The sequence below is a fragment of the Scyliorhinus canicula genome, chromosome 2 (assembly GCF_902713615.1).
Source record: "Scyliorhinus canicula chromosome 2, sScyCan1.1, whole genome shotgun sequence".
Lineage (NCBI taxonomy): Eukaryota > Metazoa > Chordata > Chondrichthyes > Carcharhiniformes > Scyliorhinidae > Scyliorhinus > Scyliorhinus canicula.
Genome location: NC_052147.1, coordinates 195061031 through 195081019, shown reverse-complemented (window position 1 = coordinate 195081019; position 19989 = coordinate 195061031). Strand labels below are relative to the sequence as shown.

At 46.5% G+C, this 19989-nt stretch overlaps 1 protein-coding gene across 12 annotated transcripts in view; it reads right to left on the bottom strand.

The window, feature by feature from the left end:
* Nucleotides 1-19989, bottom strand: part of znf385b (zinc finger protein 385B) — a 743282-nt gene that overhangs the window by 144416 nt on the left and 578877 nt on the right. The window lies entirely within an intron of this gene.

The window sequence follows — 19989 nt, the reverse complement described above, 5'->3', positions numbered from 1 at the left end:
GAGGAGGGGACGCTGAGTGCCAACCTGGACCCGTCCTATGGAGTGGCCTCCAGCTCTCCCGAGTTCCACTCCTCTGTTGAAGCTGCATCTTGCAGTCAGCAAGGGGGATAGGTGGCACGGCATGGCTATGCATGTGCTGCCGACAAGTGAGATGGGGCCCTCCGGCCCCAGAGTTCCCTGAGTATGCCCAGCAGGGGCTGGTTTAGCTCACTGGGCTAAATCGCTGGCTTTTGAAGCAGACCAAGCAGGCCAGCAGCACGGTTCGATTCCCTTACCAGCCTCCCCGGACAGGCGCCAGAATGTGGTGACTAGGGGCTTTTCACAGTAACTTCATTGAAGCCTACTCGTAACAATAAGCGATTTTCATTTCATTTCATTCCATTTTTTCAAAGGCCATGGGATCAGGTAGGCAGCTGGCAGTCAGATGCGCATCTTGGGGAAATACCTAGACGTAGTGGTAGAGGTCGGAGAGCCATGCACCTTGAGGATCACTGAGGGCACTGGGAGAGGGGGTTGTAGTTAAGAGGTGGGGAGGGGGTGTTGGGGTGTGGGGGGGGGGGGGTGGACTCACTGTGAGTGGGATTTTGTACAGCACATTAAACTCCTTTTTGCACTCTGATGCCTCTGTCTCTTAGTTCCGCAATGTGGACCGATCTCCAGACCCTTTGCCCATCCTCCAGGTAATGCCCCCTCTCCGTGGCGCACACACACCCTTCAGCTGTAGATATGTCCCCAGAGCAGTTCCCATCCCCTAGGTGTTTGGATGTCGGATGTTGCATGTCTGGTGTTGTCTCCCGCACTGTTGAAGAACAGTGTCTAGGCATCAAGGTGATTGGGATGCTAAGCAATAACTTACACATGCTACACGGCCCGCCCACCCACGGGAATCCATTTGGCATTTGTCAAGTGCTCACTTAACCACGATTGCCAATTCCCTATCAGCAATAGCCTTCAGCCGCGCAGCCAGAGGCCTCAGCAGTCGGTGAGGGGTCTGGGTGATCGGCGGGGCAGAAGGGCAGGGACAAGGATTGCCCCCGGAACGGTTACACACGATTCAGGGGTGGGCATGGTGGTGCCGCGAGCGATTGCCGCACAGGTTGCCCCCCCCCCCCCCCCCCCCCCCCCCCAGCACCTACCTCCTATCCCCCTATGGCGGCCCATCCCAGCCGAGTTCCCCCCCCCCCCCCCCGAGCACTGGGATGGCAAGTCCAGCACCCCCGGGCTCTTTGCCTGTGATGAAACATGGCTACTTTCGTCCTCAGCTCCCCGCAGAAACCCTTCCACCAGGCTAACATTTTTCAAAGGAGTACTAATCGACGCCAGCATGAGCACTTTCTGGGGAGGCCGCTAAATGACGGGAGGATATGGGGCCACTCTTTCTGATTGCACGGAAATGGGGCTTAAGTGGTGATAAATGTCTCACCATGCTTCAGTGAGATCCCATTTTGCCTATGGGAGTGGGCTGGTTGCTTCGCAAATTGTTTGGCGCCCAGCGCGGATCTCATTTTTGGCCTCTCCCGCGATTCACTGGCGTTGTTATGCTTGAGCGAGAGCGCAATGAGGCCAGAGAATCGCACCCTATGTGTGTGTGCTTTCTAATTTTCATTGTTGCTGTTTTGTTCTTTTTTCAGCCGTTGTCTCTCTTTTGCAGAAATGAATATTTACACAATTCCTTCAAATGTCATTAATTATACCCGCCAAGATCCTATAAAGGGTTGGGGCTTTAGCAACAGTATAAGCAGTGAGTAAGAATGCTTAACATATGCACAACATGGTGATAATTAAAGCAGCATGAAATGAAATGAAAATGAAATGAAAATCGCTTATTATCACGAGTAGGCTTCAAATGAAGTTACTGTGAAAAGCCCCTCATCGCCACATTCCGGCACCGGTTCTGGAAGGCTGGTAGGGGAATTGAACCGTGCTGCTAGCCTGCCTTGGTCTGCTTTAAAAGCCAGCTCTTTAGCTCTGTGCTAAACCAGCCCCTAGACAAACAACAGACAACTTTAGTTTTAATTTTGCCTCCCTGAAAACGTGAATCAAAATTACAATTTCAGCTCACCAACATTCTCCAGGGTACTGTGATAAACTACTTCCCGATCAATGGCTTCCTTGCATCAAGAAACACTATGTTGTCCCCCAAGAAACACTGGAATAAACAAGAAAATGGGTGGCTAGAATTCTGTTCAAGTATGCACATGATGATTACAAGAAGAAGGATGAGGCTTCTGTTAAAGTTGAAACACTGGGATCCTTGCAATGTGACTAATTTCCCGGTGGTGTGGGGTGACTACAATGGGAATCCCATTGGCAGGTAACAGGAGCGGAGAATTCCGCTGCTGACAAGGGTGTGCCGCCCAGGAAAATGCGGCTGGCGGACCGGTGAATCACGCTCCAGGACTTTAAGGAACAACTCTCCACTTGCCTGTGCTACAATCTCTGTGCTACAATAAATTTAAAGAAGTTAAAACTTAGAGTTAAGAGCTGAGAGGATGATACAAGATTTCAAATTTAAGAATTTTAACTGTAACAAAAGACTCAAAGCAATATTGGCAAAACACTATTTTTGTACGAAACCTATACCTTAAACCACAAAACAGAACATTCCCTTTTTTCTTTAAGCACAACCGAAAACTCACTTCACAGATATACGTTAGAAATTCCTTTAAGAAGACATTCAATTCTTCCAGAAAAACGTCCAAGGTGATTTCTAGCTCCTAAGGATTTACTTCTGTTCTTTTTCTTTCTCTCACTGGAAACTTCTAATCTCAGAGCAGTCTTTCACAGTGAAGTTTGTTCCCCAGAGATCCCCCTCATGAGCTCCTCATGAGCTTTTCCCTGCATTCCTGCATGGTGAACCACCGTGCCTTGCTGCCTATAGAAACTTATAAAATAGGAGCAGGAGGAAGCCATGCGGCACTTCGAGCCTGCTCCAAAATTCATTTTGATTATGGATGATCATCCAATTCATTAGCCTGATCCCCCCCCCCCCCCCCAGATCCTTTTATCCCCTTCGCCCCAAGTGCTATATCTAATTGTTTCTTGCAAACACAGTGCTTTAGCCTCAAATGCTTTCTGTGGTAGCAGATTCCACAGGCCGACCACTCCCTAGGTGAAGACATTTCTACTTATCTCAGTCCTAAATGGTCTACCCCGCTCAGGCTGTGACCCCTGGTTCTGGACACTCCCACCAACAGAAACATCATTCCTGCAACTACCCTGCCTAGTCCTGTTAGAATTTGTAGGTTTCAATGAGATTATTCCCCCCTCATTCTTCTGAACTCCAGCAAATAAAAATCTAACCAATCAATCTCTCCTCATACGTCAGTCTTTCAATCCCGGGAATCAGTCTGGTAAATCTTCTCTGCATTCCCTCTATAACAAGCACCTAGCTATTTGCAGCAAGACATCTCTGCTCCTGTACTCGAATCCTCTCGCTATGAAGGCTATGGCTGACCTCTCCTTCTTAGATCTTGGAAGGTTAAACTTGTCTGTGTGTTTACAGGGATGTATTAGACCCTTCCCGTCAAAACATCCAGGTCGATGGCAATGTGAACCACTTGTGTCTTGTATCCAGGCAGATATGTTGATCAGCTATCATTGAGGCCCCAACTCTCTATTACCTTGGACAGTTTAAAAAAAAATTAATGTTATGTGGCCATCCTGGCTAGAACAGTATTTCACTGCCCATCCCTAATTGCCCTTGAAAAGATGGTGGTGAGTCACGTTCTTGACCTATTGCAATCAATGTGGTGTTGGTACACCCATAGTGCAGTTAGGAAGGATGTTCCAGGATATTGACCCAGCGACAGTGAAGGAATGGTGACATTTTTCCAGATCAGGATGGTATGTGGCTTGGAGGGGAACTTGCAGCTGGTGATGTTCCCATATTTCTGCTGTCCTTGTCCTTCTAGGTGGTAACATAGAATCATAGAAGTTACAGTGCAGAAGGAGGCCATTTGGCATGTCGAGTCTGCACCAGCTCTTGGAAACAGCAACTTATTTAACCCACACATCCACCCTAACCCCGCAACCCAGTAACTCCACCTAACCTTTTGGACATTGAGGGACAATTTAGCATGTCCAAACTACCGAATCTGCACATCTTTGTACTGTGGGAGCAAACCAGAGCACCTGGAGGAAACCTACGCAGACATGGGGAGAATGTGCAACTCCACACAGATAGTCACCTGAGGCCGGAATTGGACCCGGGATCCTGAAGCTGTGAGACAGCAGGGCTAACCACTGTGCCACTGTGCCGCTCCAGTAGTAGACTTGAGAATAAGCCACATCATCCCCTCTGTTTTACATTCTGTTCTAAGGCATAACAGTCTTGCAAACCTCATAATTGTAATAGCCTGAATGAGTGCAGTTCCAATTCAAGAAGCCCAACACTGTACAAGACAGAACAGCCTGCTTGATTGGCATCACTTCCACCACCATAAACATTCACTTTCTCCACCACTGACGCATGGTGGTAGCATGGTGTATCATCAATAAGGATGCATTGCAGCAAGTTGCTGAGGCTGTTTCAACAGCTCCTCTATCATCTAGATGGTTAGCAGACCCTTGGGTGCTCCCCTACCTGTAAGTTTCCCTCCAAGGCACCATCATAACTTGGAGCAATATCGTTGTTCTTCTTCAATGGGTCAAAAACCTTAGACCTGCCCCTTATCAATAATGTGGATGCACCTGCATCATATGAATTGTAGTAGTTCAAGGCAGGGTTCACCGCAGCCTTCTCAAGGGCAATTAGACATTGGAAACAAATACTGGCCTTTGGATTCACATTCCAAAACTCTGGACGTGTGTCTACAAAAAAGATAGCTCAACGTAGCAAATAATCATATGGCAGGAACAATTTGAAAATAAATATACCTAGAGGTGTTCACAAAAGTAGCTGAGTGTTTGTTTCACTATTTAGAAGCATATGTGCTCGGTTTTAAAATTTACAAATTATAAGTAGTGTGAATGTTATCTGCGGTGTGAGTTCCGTCTATAAATCTTAACAAAGGCCTCAGTCTATTATGGTGACCACGAAAAACATGGGAGATCATCAATAGATCTCTCTGTGGGCTTCATGAAGTACGAACTTCCTTATTGAGTGGGCAGGAGCTCGCTCAATGGGAAACGAGCTGCCACAGTTTACAATCCACTGCTTCACCTCGGGCAAGTATGTGGTCGGTCCCCGGTCTTGGACTTGAGCACTAAGCAGCAGCAGTGGCCTTTTCCATTCTATAAATAAAAGGGTATGGTGTTGGAAGACTGGCCTTGGTGACATTATTACAAGTCTCTCCCTACCTGAATGCTAAAATAAGTTTATATATCCTTGCCGACCATTTGAAACATCTGTCACCTCATATAGGATGTAAGAAGCTTCATTCATGTTGTTTTCCAACACTCCTCCGAGGCAGCAGGTCATGTGATCTCATAAGGGAATAATTTACTGCACCAGTTCATGTGTTCAGTTTTTCCTGATACTACACCTAGATTTAAAGTGCCGCAAAAGAAAAGAAAATTAACAGCAATGACTTCCAGTTATTGTGTGCCTAATTAAATAATAGTCTCCGAACACACATGTATGCTTTCAAGGAGACAAAGTGTTCACAAATCAAACTTGAAATCCACTTCAAAGTGATTGCGCAAAGGGTAAAGTGATTTTTGTGTCAACATGAGAGCAAGTCTCCAAAAATGTATTGTGCCATATGGAGGAAGATGGCATTAGTACTGAGTGTCAACTCTCACACATGCTGAGCTATTTTTTGCTTATATTCTCCTTAACTGCAAATCCATTAGATTAGTGGGGAGGGGGTATGGAGCACAGGATGAAGTAGGGGAGGAGGATGATGATAATAATGACGGCATCTCCACATCATAATAATGATGGGGAGCAGAAACAGAAGACAGAGAACTTTCATCTCATGGATATGTAAATGATGATAATGTTGGAGGAGATGAAAGTGGACAAGAAATTAAGGTCAAACCCACGCATGGGATTGTGGACCAACCTCAAGCCTGTATTCATTACTACAACTCTCAATGTCACAGTTTTTGTCACGTTCTTTTTCACATTTGTGCATCAACTGAGATGCTTTCACCCAGGGGAACAGAATTGTGTTCTTAAAAATGTGGCATTCATGATTCAAAGAGCATGATGGTGGCTGAGGAGTGAAGTGGTGAAAATGTTCCACCTTCCGTGGAGAGAACTGCCAGTGGTTCCAGAGTTGTGGGATGCAAAACACATGGGTATGTGCCTGACAGGAGGTATGTTCAAGGAACATCAAACCTACAGGTCTGAGGTTCCAAGGATGGCATGTGTGACTCGAGAATAACCCTCATTTGTGGTGGTAGTTTGTAAGAAGCTTTGATACAGTCAATAGAACACAAAGTAGTTGTAGGAGAATTTGTGTCACCCCAAGAAGTGACTGGGGAATAACTGGTGCCTCCTCTCCAAATTTCTGGATCAGATAGTTTCCAAAAGACTCGCCATCCTGCTGATCATTACTGGAAAATATGGCTCAGTTGGTAATACTCCCGCGTCAGTCAAGATGTCGTGGACTGATTCCGTTCTAGAGACTTGGACACATAACTTAGGCTGGCACTCCAATGCAGTTTTGAGGGAGTGCTGCACTGTTGGAGGTGTTGTCTTCCATAGGAGGTATTTTGTGCTCTTGGATGGACATAAAAGGCCCATGGTACAATTTTGAAGAAAGGTGGGGGTGCTCCAGTATGTCCTGGGCATTACTTATTCCTTAATCCCTAAAAAAGATGATCTGGCATTTATCGAATTACTATCTGTGGGACCTTACTTACTGTGCACAAGTTGTGGCAGCTTATTACTACAATTCATACATTACAACAGTGACTGCATTTCAAAAGCACTTTGATGACTATAATGTACATTTTGATGTTCTGAAGTTATAAAAGGCTATATAAATCTAAGTTGTTCTTCCTTTTTTATTCAGATACGCTGCCTCATAGAATGGAAATAACTGGAATAGATGGATTTGTGACTGTAGTTTCTCAAGGCAGCTGTACTTGCCAGGCGCCTGCTGTCCCCATCAGAGGGTAAATCCTGTAGTATGTAGGAGGTGATATTGTACAAGCACAAACTTCAGAGATCCAGCCAGCAGCATCTTTCTTGGCTCCCTGCCAGGAACAAGCTAACACCATAGGAGGGCACCTAATTCCCACTTTCCCGTTTGTTGCACAGAAGCAGCTGTCTATTGGGCTTCACTGGACCTAGGAGTAGCACCAGAATGGGTGTACGAAAGTACATCTAGCTATAAATGCCACTACTGTCCCAGAAGACCATAGGCAGCTCTCCTCTTCGAGAGAGAGCTAACTAGTGGTGATTTAACCTGAGGGTCACCACACTTCCCAGTCTTTTTCTGGCTCTGGAGGCCAGGATTCCTGTTCACACTCCCAGGGCTTACAGCCACCGCGACCTCATCCCGGCTGAGCGCTGAGCGCCGGGAAGCTCACGGGAGTTCCCGCTCGTTATGACACTTAGAACTTTTTCTGGAGAATCAGGCCCAGTATATTCAAAACTTTCTTATTTCTAATTTTTTGAATGGATTTTTTGCTGAACCAAAATGGATGGCTGCTACAAGTCATAAGAACAAAGGGCTGGTACTTTATTCTGGGAGCTAGCGGCAGGAGTTACAAGAAGAAATGGATTCTTCAATGAGCCTATTAAATCTCACAACTTATTTTATAGCCTCCTAGTAATCAATAAAGCAGAGGATGTTAAGTAATGGGTTAAGAGACATTGCAATTAGTTGTCTCATTTATGTTAAGTGTTCAATGGTTGTCTCATTTATGTTAAGTGTTCAATGATTGACACTGATATGTAATGGGGCTTCAGGTGGACTCTGGAGCTTGTGATGATCTGTAGAGTTCTGTGCAGAGTGAGTTTGAACCATTAAAGGTGTGTTGGTGAAAAAGAAGCTGAACTCTTGCCTCTTCATACCACAGCATCTAGTACATGTTACAGAGGAGGTACAGACGAACTGGCTTCCCCAACTGGAACTATCAAAAGAGAGCGATTGAAACTCCTTATAGTGCAAGAATGACCACATGTCTCTCTCTCCAAGGAGGAACAATGGAATTCTGGCCAGAAGCACAGAAAATGATTGCGAAGCTGCAATTAACCATTAATGTGACAGGTCACGTGAGCCAAGCCTCTGTTCTTTTTGGACAGTTATAACATTACATCTTTAGCTTCATAAGCAGATTGCTGTTTTAGCATTAACTGGACAGGACTCTATCAGCTTAGCTGAGCAAACAGTTGGTTACCACCTCTCAACTCCATGAAGCGTGCTTGGATTTTAAAGTCGCCGATCAATGCCTGCCAAGCAGTCTAATCACAGAAACCCTAGCATCCTGCAGCATCATTCATTTCAACAAGTTTTGCATTGTTACCTCGAACCAGAAATCCATCGGAACTGAATGCTGCCACAAAGGAAACACCCTCTGGACTTCCACTTCTCGGATTCTGGAAATCATGTGAACTAATATTCATTTCTGTGATTCTTGTACTGTATGTGTGTGCATGCTTTTTAAAATGTGAAATAAATTAACCTTCTGAGATAATCATAACATGAGTTTGCTGCGGATTATGAGTAAAATGGACCACGCAAACCGGATGATTGCGAAATGACAGCATCACATACTTTAAAAATAATTCAAAATAGCTCAAGGGCAGGTGGTGAGAAGAAATTTGATTTGATTTATTGTCACATGTGCCGAAGTACAGTGAAAATGATTTTTTCTGTGGCCGAGGAAACATATACAGTACGTACATAGTAGACCGAAGAATAATCAACAGAGAACATTGACAAATGGTACATTGACAAACTGTGATTGGTTATAGTGCGGAACAAGGGGCCAAACAAAGCAAATACTTGGGCAAGAGCAGCACAGGGTGTCATGAATAGTGTTCCTACAGGGAACAGATCAGTCCGAGGGGGAGTCGTTGAGGAGTCTTGGAGCTGAGGGGAAGAAACTGTTCCTATGCCTGGATGTGCGGTTCTTCAGACTTCTGTACCTTCTGCCTGATGGAAGGATCTGGAAGAAGGCAATGCCTGGGTGGGAGGGGTCTCTGATAATGCTGACTGCGATCCCAAGGCAGCGGGAGATGTATACAGAATCAATGTGAGGGTGGCAAGCTTGTGTGATGTGTTGAACTGAGTTCACCACATTTTCCTGCGATCTTGGACCTAGCATTTGCCATACCAAGCTGTGATGCAGCCGGATAGGATGCTTTCTATCACACATTTGTATAAGTTTGTGAGAGTCGATGCAGACATGCCAAATTTCTTCAGCTTCCGTAGGAAGTAGAGACGTTGTTGGGCTTTTTTGACTGCTGCATCAACGTGAGTGGACCAGGACAGACTGTTGGTGATGGTGGCCACCAGGAACTTAAAGCTAGCGACCATCTCCACTTGGGAGCCATTGATGCAGACGGGAGTGTGTATCATGCTACGCTTCCTGAAGTTGATGATCAGTTCCTTGGTCTTTCCGACATTTAGAGAGAGGTTATTTTCGTTACACCATACAACCAAGTGATTTATTTCCCTCCTGTAGTCTAATTCATTGTTGTTTGAGATACAGCCCACCATAGTCGTATCATCCGTAAACTTATAGATTGAGTTGGAGTTAAATCTTGCCATACAGTCATGTGTGTATAGGGAGTGCAGTAGAGGACTGAGCACACATCCCTGCGGGGCTCCGATGTTGAGGATGATTGTGGATGAGGTGCTGTTGCTGATCCTGACAGATTGTGGTCTGTTGGTGAGGAGTCGAGGATCCAGCTGCACATGGAGGGGTCAAGTCCAATATTAGTCTTGTCAGGATAATGGTGTTGAAGACGGAGCTGTAGTCGATGAACAGCAGTCTTACATAGGTGTCCTTGTTGTCGAGGTGTTTGAGTGTTGATTGTAGAGCCAGGGAGATAGCATCTGCTGTGGACCAGTTGCGGTGATAGGCAAACTGCAGAGGATTGAAACCATCTGGGGGGCTGGCAGCTCAAAGCATTTCATGATAACATACGTCAGGGCCACCAGTCGGTAGTCAGTGATGTAGGCTACCTTGTTCTTCTTTGGTACTGGTATTATGGTGGTCTTCTTGAAGGAGGTGGGGACCTAAGAGCGGAGGAGTGAGGTGGTGAAGATATCTGCGAATACACTCGCCAGCTGATCTGCACAGGCTTTCAGCGCTCGCCCAGGGACTCCACGGGGCCCGTCGCTTTCCGCTGATTCACTTTCAAGAAGGCAGCTCTTACCTCTGAGGCTGTAATAGTGGGTATGGGTGTGCCAGGGCTGTTGGGGCGGGTGGCACTGATACATTGGCTGACTGCTCAAAGCGGACATAGGAGTTGTTCAGATCATCGGGTAGGGATGCTCCAGTCCCAGATATTCCGCCTGGCCGGCCTCACTTTATAGCCTGTGATTTTGTGTAGTCGTGTGGGTTAGTGTCGTCGGCCTGGCACTCTTGTTTAATGCGGTATTGTCCTTTTGCATCCCTGATGGCTTTCCGTACGTCGTACCTGGATTTCTTATATAGGTCAAGGTCAGCAGACTTGAACGCCTCCACCCGGGACTTCAGCAGGAAGTTGAGCCAGAGTTTCCGATTGGGGAATGCCCATATTGTCTTCTTTGGTACACAATCCTCGACACACTTACTGATGAAGTCTGTGACGGTGGTTGTGTACTCGTCCAGGTTAACTGCCACCACCTTGAATATGGACCAGTCCACAGTCTCCAAGCAGAGGATGTCCTCAGATTCCTCAGACCAGCACTGCACGGTTTTCATGACTGGCTCAGCACGCCTGAGTTGCTGTTTGTAATCCAGAAGTAGGAATATCGACTTGTGGTGGGATTTGTCAAAGTGTGGTCGGGGAATGGAGCGGTAGGCACCTTTGATGCTTGTGTAGCAGTGGTCCAGGGTGTTTGCACCTCTGGTGGAGCAGGAGATATGTTGATGGGAGTTTGGGTCGGACCTTCCTGAGGTTGGCCTGGTTGAAGTCTCCAGCCACGATTGTCAGGGCTTCAAGGTGATTTGTTTCTTGGTTGTTGATGGTGGAACGTAGTTCGTCAAATGTTTTCTTCACTTCCGCCTGGGGTGGGATGTAGGCTGCTGTGATAAGTACAGAGGTGAATTCACCTGGGAGGTAGAAGGGGCGACACTTCACCGTTGGGTATTCTAGGTCTGGAGAGCAATGGCACGCGAGGACAACCACATCTGAGCATCAGGATGTGTTGATCAGGAGGCAAACACCCCCACCCTTCGACTTGACTGAGGCCTTCGTGCGGTCCATTCGATGGATTGAAAAAGCTTTGGGTACAGTTCAGTACAGTTTGTCTATCTAGCTCCTGTCTGTAACAGTAATTCTCAGTGATACCATGAGACCACGGGTTAGACACCTTTCTCCACAAGCCATCTGCAATTTGCTTCAGCTCATGTATTCTGCACTGCTGGAGATTCCTTCTCTCACACCTTGGCAACAACATTTATATCACACCTTAATGTAGTAAAGCACCCCAAGGTGCTACAAATTAAAAATCTCTTTATATACCATGAAACAATTATTTCACATGATATTAAATCACCACATCCCCTCCAACTCCTGGAGCATGCAACCAATCCTTATGAATGAACAACTCCTGTACTTAACACTAATGACCTCATTCTAGGTCCAAAGAGTCTTAGTTTACCGCATCGAAAAAAATGCACACCAGCCTTTATTTAGACTCGTCTTTCCTCTGTTAAAAATAAACAAACAACCTGCTGCATCGCCTGTCATTTACAAGAAAAGGGAAACTGATGACTGCACATGCTGAGCTATAAAATCCACTTGCTAAATTACATCCCATCAGTGCAATGACTAAAACAGATTCAGAACAAGGCACAGGAAAGGAAAAATACACCAAACGTGGGATCCAGAGATAAAAAACCCAGTGCCTGATGGCTGGGGCATTTCTCTCTCCTCAGCCCCTTTAGTGGAAGCTGCTGATTTCTGAGGCTAAGAAATAGAATATTATGATTTTGCACTTGGTTGCAGAGACATAATGAAGATGCTGGCACAGGAAGCCTGCTGAACCGCATGAGTTGAGAAAAAATATTTGTTTAACCAAGAATGATTTCTGGGCTTAAAGAACCTCGGCTATTCAGGATGGTTCAAGGTGCTTGGGCTGTTTAATTTCGACTTGGAGATGGCCTGATTGAAGTTTGTAAAATAATTGAAGGGCTGTATAGGGTCTTTATTCGTAGATTGTTCCAGTCCAATCATTGAGGAAGACCACTGACATGAGTCAGGGGTAGGGATAGATTTAGACATCAGGCAATTCTTCTTTTCCCTGAGATCAGTACGCCCCTGGAGCTGATATGGTGGGTGTTGATGCACCATATTCCTTTAAGTGGGAGCTGGATTGCTTCTCAATTGGGAAAATGATTGTATTACGCAGAGGTTATGTGTCTCTGTAGATAACACTTGATCCATGTGGTCTCCTGGACTGGTTTTGATCATCTGAGGGAAGTCAAACTTTTGTCGAGTTTCTTTTTTCCTTACTGGCACTGGGTATTTTGCCTCTCCCAGGTTATTACATAGCCGCAGGAAGGGGAAAAGGAGATGGAGGGAGATGGCGTTTTGTCATGAGTTTCCAGGTGCCATGAGTGTGGAGACAAGCCTGCTGGACCAGCTGGTCTGTTCTTGCCCACCAGTTTTATACGTGTCAAAATATAGGGCTGTGTTTTCAAACAAATCATTGAGAACGGGGTGAGAGTATTTATTTAAAACTGTGTCAATAAAATGATACAATTCAAACGCAATTGGGCAAAAATGCAATCTCTAACATTGAATAGCTTAAATGTTTGCGATAAGGGGCGGCACGGTGACACAGTGGTTAGCACTGCTGCCGGTTTGATCCTGGTCCCAGGTCACTGTCCGTGTGGAGTTTGCACATTCTCTCCATGTTTGCGTGGCCTCACCCCCACAACCCAAAGATGTGCAGGGTAGGTGAACTGACCACACTAAATTGCCCCGAGAATTGGAAAAGAAAAAATTGGGTTCTTTAAATTTATATTCAAAATAATAGTGTTTTGAGATTATTGTGGGAGGTTTTTGGGAACTACACAAATGACATTGGCATTTCAATTTCTAAAATGAATTAGAAGCATATCTATTACATTCTTTTCAATCTTATGTGAAAATGTCAAATTTCTATTCAATATTTATAGAATATAGAATCCCGACATTGCGAAAGCGGCCATTTGGCTTAGAGTCTGCACCAACCAAACCTCTGCAAAAAACATGAATCAATCTGTTTTTCGCTCACTTGAAATCTCTGAGCTAACTTAACATGTATAGTATTTGCATACGGTAAAGTACATTGTAGCAATTAAGGGCAGGAGACTATGTGTTGCCACTGGGACTGAATTGCGTGTGATTCGCGTTTCCATTGCGAACGCTATTCTGAAAGCAAGTTAGGACAAGCAAATGGGCCAACACTCTGCCGGTGCGCATTTAGAGCAACTCCTGGCCCAGCGGACATTCTAACCGCTTGGGCTGGTGTTAGAACTAAAGAGCCTGGCAGCTGGAGCTGTTTTTAAGTGCTCCTCTTACCACACACTCAGTACAGCCACAAATATAGCTCACAGAAGACCTGCCGATAAAGCCGTGAGTCCGAGGTGGATCCGCAGCTCCATGTCGGGGAGGAGAGACACATGGGGTGGGCTGCAGATTCACGCTTGCCCTCCTGAACACTGTCGGGACTTGAAGGCAGAGGCAGTCATTGCTGAGACCTTACCAGGCGGAGTCAGCTGGTAATCTGGAGGGGTGTGGATCACTGGTGAGGCCTCTGCCCTAAGAGGGGCAGCTAACCAGAGAGGGCTCCAAAGGCCATGGTGTCGGTGTCCTCTGGTTGGGGTGAGCGTTGCTAATTCACTGCTTTCTCTGCAGTGGGGCAGCGCTTCTGAGGGGTTTACATTGCCACCTGTTGGTTGGTGGTCGTGTGCATTATTATATACATGATTGCTTATGCATATCATCACATCCCCATTCCTTTGGAAATGCAATTATTTACATTCATGACTTAATTTTTACAAAACAATATATGCATAATAAATTTAAAACATTTCATCACCAATTCAGTCTCTCAGGTTTACGTCATAGCCTTGTCAACCGTCTGAGTGGCGGCTGACCTTGTGACCTTGATTCATCTTTCAAAACATCAGTTTCTTCTCTGGTCTTCAAGTAACTGACTCTTTACACTGTGTGCAAGCTTTTACCATTGCTTCAATGTCGCGGCTGATGCCAGGCCAATAGACTGTGCCCACAGCTCTTCTCTTGCACTTCCCTCTTTTTTGAAAGATCAGGGGCTGGATTCTCCGCTGTCGGGATTCTCCATTGTGCTGGCAGTGCACTCACGCCTGGGGATTTTCCGACGGTGTTGGGCTGCCCACAATGGGAAATCAAATTCGCCGGCTGGTGAGACGGAGAATCCAGCTACCAGCGGGGTCGTGCGTCACCAGAAATCTGGGGCGGGATTCTCCCCTACCTGGCGGGGCGGGGGGTCCCGGCGTAGTGGAGTGGGGGGCTAGGCACGCGCCGGAGCGGTTGGCACCACGCCGACTGGCGCCAAAACCGGCACCAGCGGCCTTTGACGCCTGCTGCCCGGCGCCGGGGCTGGCTGAAAGGCCTTCGCCAGCTCGCGCATGAGCCGGTGGTGACGTCAGCGGAAGCTGCCGCTGACGTCACCACCGGCGCATGCGCGCTGGGGGATTCTCTTCCGCCTCCACCATGGTGTAGGCCGTAGCGGCGGCAGAAGAGAAAGAGTGCCCCCACGGCACTACCCGCCTGCCGATCGGTGTGCCCCGATCGCGGGCCTGGCCACCGTGGGGGCACCCCCCCGGGGTCCGATCGCCCCGCGCCCTGCGCCAACGCCAGGACCCTGGGGGCCCGCTCGCGCCGCCGATCCCGCCGCCACCAGAGGTGGTTCAAACCTCGGTGGCGGGAGAGGCCTCTCAGAGGCGGGACTTCGGCCCATCGCGGGCCGGAGAATCGCCGCAAGGGGCTCGCCGCTCGACGTGTCTTGAGCTTTTGCTGGATTGAAAGGTTTGGTTGATCCATGGCGCTTGCGTTCATGAGCTGTACTGTGTGTCCATGAACTGGTGAGGCGTCTAATGTCAGCAGATGCCTGGATGCCTTTGAAGTTTAAGGCAAGTTTGTGACTTCAGAAATGATCTGCAAAGCCTCATATTCCTGTAACTTGGATAAGTCAATGCCTTCCAAAATGGGGATTATTTCTTCAATTTCCAGCTGGTTGTTCTCAGCTGATTTGTTTTCACTTAATTTGTCTCCTGGCATCATAATTTAATTTCCATTGTAGTCTCTTAACATTTGCGGTTTAAATCTCTGTTCTTTTAAATCTGACAAACTGGGGAGGTTGGCTCTCACTCCGGTGTTGAGTTTGAAGTTGATTAAAGTGTCATTAATTATGAATGGAACTGTCCATTTGTCTTCAGGAGTTTCTGCATTAACTTTACTATTGCTACAATTGTCATTGCGCCATTGTCACTTTGCATACAATGACTGCATTTGTCCTCGCTAGAGATCATGTCGACGAAGAACATGTCTTTGAGGCATGTTTCATCAACTGTGTTGATGGCTTTTGTTTGTTCCTCTTTTTGACGAGAAAATCATTGCCGAGCAAAATGATTTGTTCTCCCACGTTTGGAGAATACCTTTCCAAATGCTGGACAGTGTCATGGTAAATGGTGGTTGCCACATCGCTGGCAGAAAATGGAGGATCGGGTTGGCTGCTCAAAATGGCCACCTGCACTGGGACCACATTTTGTATTTGACTGCATCATTACACTAATGGCGTCGGCTGCCTCTTTTACCTTTGAGCCAAAATGTTGTCTATTCAATGTGCCAATGTGTTTTGCTGCAAGCTCGCTAACGTGACATATTTTGATAGCATCATCAAGCTGAAGCTCATTTCTCTTAGAAGCCTCTCGCGTACCTTGTCGTTAGAAATTGAAATACTCTTAAGGGGTCCATTGCAGGAGTTTGCTCGGAGGTGGCAGCCATTGATCGACTTATTTAAGGAAAGTTAGTCTGTCAGGAAAGACAATGGGGCCGGGATTCTTTAATACGGCGGGTAAGTGTTGACGCCGGCGTAAACACTGGAGTGTTTTGACGCTGCCATCAACGGGCCATCTGGCCCAGTGATTCCGTGGCCCACAGCGGACCAGCACGGCGCTGGAGTGCTCTGCGCATGGCTGTGGGTCCGTGTCTGCGCGTGCCGGCCACCGGCAACATGGCGGAGCCACACAGCAGGCCAGCGCGGAAGAAGGTAGGCCCCCTGGATCGCGTGCGCCTGCCGATCGGTGGCCCCTGATCGCGGGCCTGGCTGTCGTGGAGGCTCCTCCCAAAGTCTGATCCCCCCCCCCCCCCCCGCCCCCCCAAACGAGAACGACCACCACAGCTGCGGGTCCGAGCTCTCACCGAGCGGAACCATGTTAGAACCACGCCGGCGGGAACTCGGCCAGTCGACCGCAGAGAATCGCCACAGGGGCCTCTTTCAACAGTCCCCGACTGGCCCAACTTCAATCATGCGTGCACATGGCTGGCGGCAGTTGCCAGTTGCCGAAGAATCGCGTCCTGGCATCGCGTTCCGTCTTGGCACCAACTCCGATTCTCCGAGCTGGCACGGGCTTGGAGAATCCCGGCCGGGGTGTTTATATGGACCATGTTGGTTGGGGTCTATGTTTGGGCAGGGAGGGGGGGTTGGCTATGTGATTATTGTTTTTTTTGTCTTTGTTGGATTTTTCCATTTAAAAGTGCTAAAATTATAAATACCTTAATAAATTATTTTTTTAAAAAAAAATCCCGAATACTATCTGATCATTGACAACTGAAAGGTACGTAAAATTACACGACTGCACCTTCAACCTCAAGTCGGTTGCGTTTGAAGGTCTCATTTTTTTCAGGAGCGCAATACCGATCAAATTGTTTTAGAACTTTGTTGAAGTTTGTGCTATCCACCTCGCTCTCAAAGACAAACGTGTGAAAAATTTAAATCACTTGGGGACCTGCTACAGTGAGCAGCAATGTGATATGCCTCTCATCAGGCTGTGCCTGCAGACCAAGGGCTGCAACATAGAGTTTGAACTGCTGTTTGAACACTCACCAATTCTCATTTACGTTACCGGTGACCCGAAGCTGTTGAGGTGCCTTCAGACCTTCCATCCTGGGCTTCGAAGTCTTACAGTGCATTGAGTACTAGTTGCCAGCAACTTTCGAGATTAGTAGAAAAAAATAGGTTTCTTATTGTACCTTCTTCTTATTCGGAGTTATCTTTAAATTTGAATTGTTCGGATATTCGCAGAATCTTCTTGCTCTAAGTCGATCTTCACTCTTGGTACTATGTCATGCTCTTCTGCTAGGCCAGTGTGAATGATGTACAGAAGAACATCTAGTTCTTGACTGGTTAAAATAATTGATTATAAAACAAATGCATGGTAAAGATAACTAGAAGAAATATATTACAAACTACTAATGCTAACTAAGTAGAGGTACAAATATGTAGACAGATTATAGAAAAATGTAGGAGCAATAGGGTGGTCATGATGGGAGATTTTAACTTCCCCAACATTGAATGGGACTCTTGTAGTGTTGGAGGCGTAGATGGAGCAGAGTTTGTAAGGAGCATCCAGGAGAGTTTTTTAGAGCAGTATGTAAATAGTCCAACTCGGGAAGGGGCCATACTGGACCTGATGTTGGGGAATGATATTGGCCAGGTGGTTGAAGTTTCAGTCGGTGATTACTTTGGAAATAGCGATCACAATTCCGTAAGTTTTAGAATACTCATGGACAAAGACGAGAGTGGTCCTAAAGGAAGAGTGCTGAATTGGGGAAATGCCAAGTATACCAAATTTGGCAGGAGCTAGGGAATGTGGATTGGAAGCAGCTGTTTAAGGGTAAATCCACATTTGAAATGTGGGAGTCTTTTAAGGAAAGGTTGATTAGAGTGCAGGACAGACATGTCCCTGTGAAAATGAAGGATAGAAATGGCAAGATTAGGGAAGCATGGACGACGGGTGGAATTGTGAGACTAGCTAAGATGAAAAAGGAAGCATACATAAAATCTAGGTGACTTAAAACTGATGAAGTTTTGGAGGAATATCGGGAAATTAGGACAAATCTCAAACGCGCAATAAAGAGGGCTAAAAGGGGGCATGAAATATATTTGGCTAACAGGGTTAAGGAAAATCCCAAAGCCTTTTATTTGTATATAAGGTATATAAGCCTTTTATTTGTATATATATCTAGGTAACTAGAGAAAGGATTGGCCTACTCAAAGACAAAAGAGGGAATTTATGCGTGGAGTCAGAGGAAATGGGTGAGATTCTTAATGAGTACTTTGCATCGGTATTCACCAAGGAGAGGGACATGACAGATGTTGAGGCTGTGGATGGATGTTTAAATACTCTAGGTCAAGTCGGCATAAGGAAGGGGGAGGTTTTGGGTATTCTTAAAGTCATTAAGGTGGACAAGTCCCCAGGTCCGGATGGGATCTATCCCAGGTTACTGAGGGAAGCGAGGGACGAAAAAGTTGGGGCCGTAACAGATATCTTTGCAGCATCCTTGAGCACAGGTGAGGTCCCGGAGGGATGGACAATTGCTAATGTTGTCCCTTTGTTTAAGAAGGGTAGCAGGAATAATCCAGGGAATTATAGGCCTGTGGATCTTGACGTCAGTGGTAGGCAAACTGTTGGAGAAGATACTGAGGGATAGGATCTATTCACATTTGGAAGAAAATAGACTTATCAGTGATAGGCAGCATGGTTTTGTGCAGGGAAGGTCATGTCTTACAAACCTAATAGAATTCTTTGAGGAAGTGACAAAGTTAATTGATGAGGGAAGGGTTGTTGATGTCATATACATGGACTTCAATAAGGCGTTTGATAAAGTTTCCCATGGCAGGTTGATGGAAAAGTGAAGTCGTATGGGGTTCAGGGTGTACTAGCTAGATGGATAAAGAACTGGCTGGGCAACAGGAGACAGAGAGTAGAGGTGGAAGGGAGTGTCTCAAATGGAGAAAGGTGACTAGAGGTGTTCCACAAGGATCCGTGCACAGACCACTGTTGTTTGTGATATATATAAATGATCTGGAGGAAGGTATAGGTGGTCTGATTAGCAAGTTTGCAGATGATACTAAGATTGGTGGAGTTGCAGATAGCGAGGAGGACTGTCAGAGAATACAGCAAAATATAGATAGATTGGAGAGTTGGGCAGAGAAATGGCAGATGGAGTTCAATCCAGGCAAATGCGAGGTGATGCATTTTGGAAGATCTAATTCAAGAGCGGACTATACGGTCAATGGAAGAGTCCTGGTGAAAATTGATGTACAGAGAGATCAGGGAGTTCAGGTCGATTGTACCCTGAAGGTGACAACGCAGGTCAATAGAGTGGTCAAGAAGGCATACAGCATGCTTGCCTTCATTGGACGGGGTATTGAGTACAAGAGTCGGCAGGTCATGTTACAGTTGTATAGGACTTTGGTTAGGCCACATTTGGAATACTGCATGCAGTTCTGGTCATCACATTACCAGAAGGATGTGGATGCTTTAGAGAGGGTTCAGAGGAGGATCACCAGGATGTTGCCTGGTATGGAGGGTGCTAGCTATGAAGAAAGGTTGAGTAGATTAGGATTGTTTTCGTTGGAAAGACAGAGGTCGAGGGGTATGAGAGGTATGGACAGGGTGGATAGCAACAAGTTTTTTCCAAGAGCGGGTGTGTCAATTACAAGGTGTCACGATTTCAAGGTGAGAGGGGGAAAGTTTACGGGAGATATGCGTGGGAAGCTTTTTACGCAGAGGGTGGTGGGTGCCTGGAATGCTTTGCCAGTGGAGGTGGTAGAGGCGGGCTCGATAGCCTCATTTAAGATACATCTAGACAGATATATGAACGGGCGGGAACAG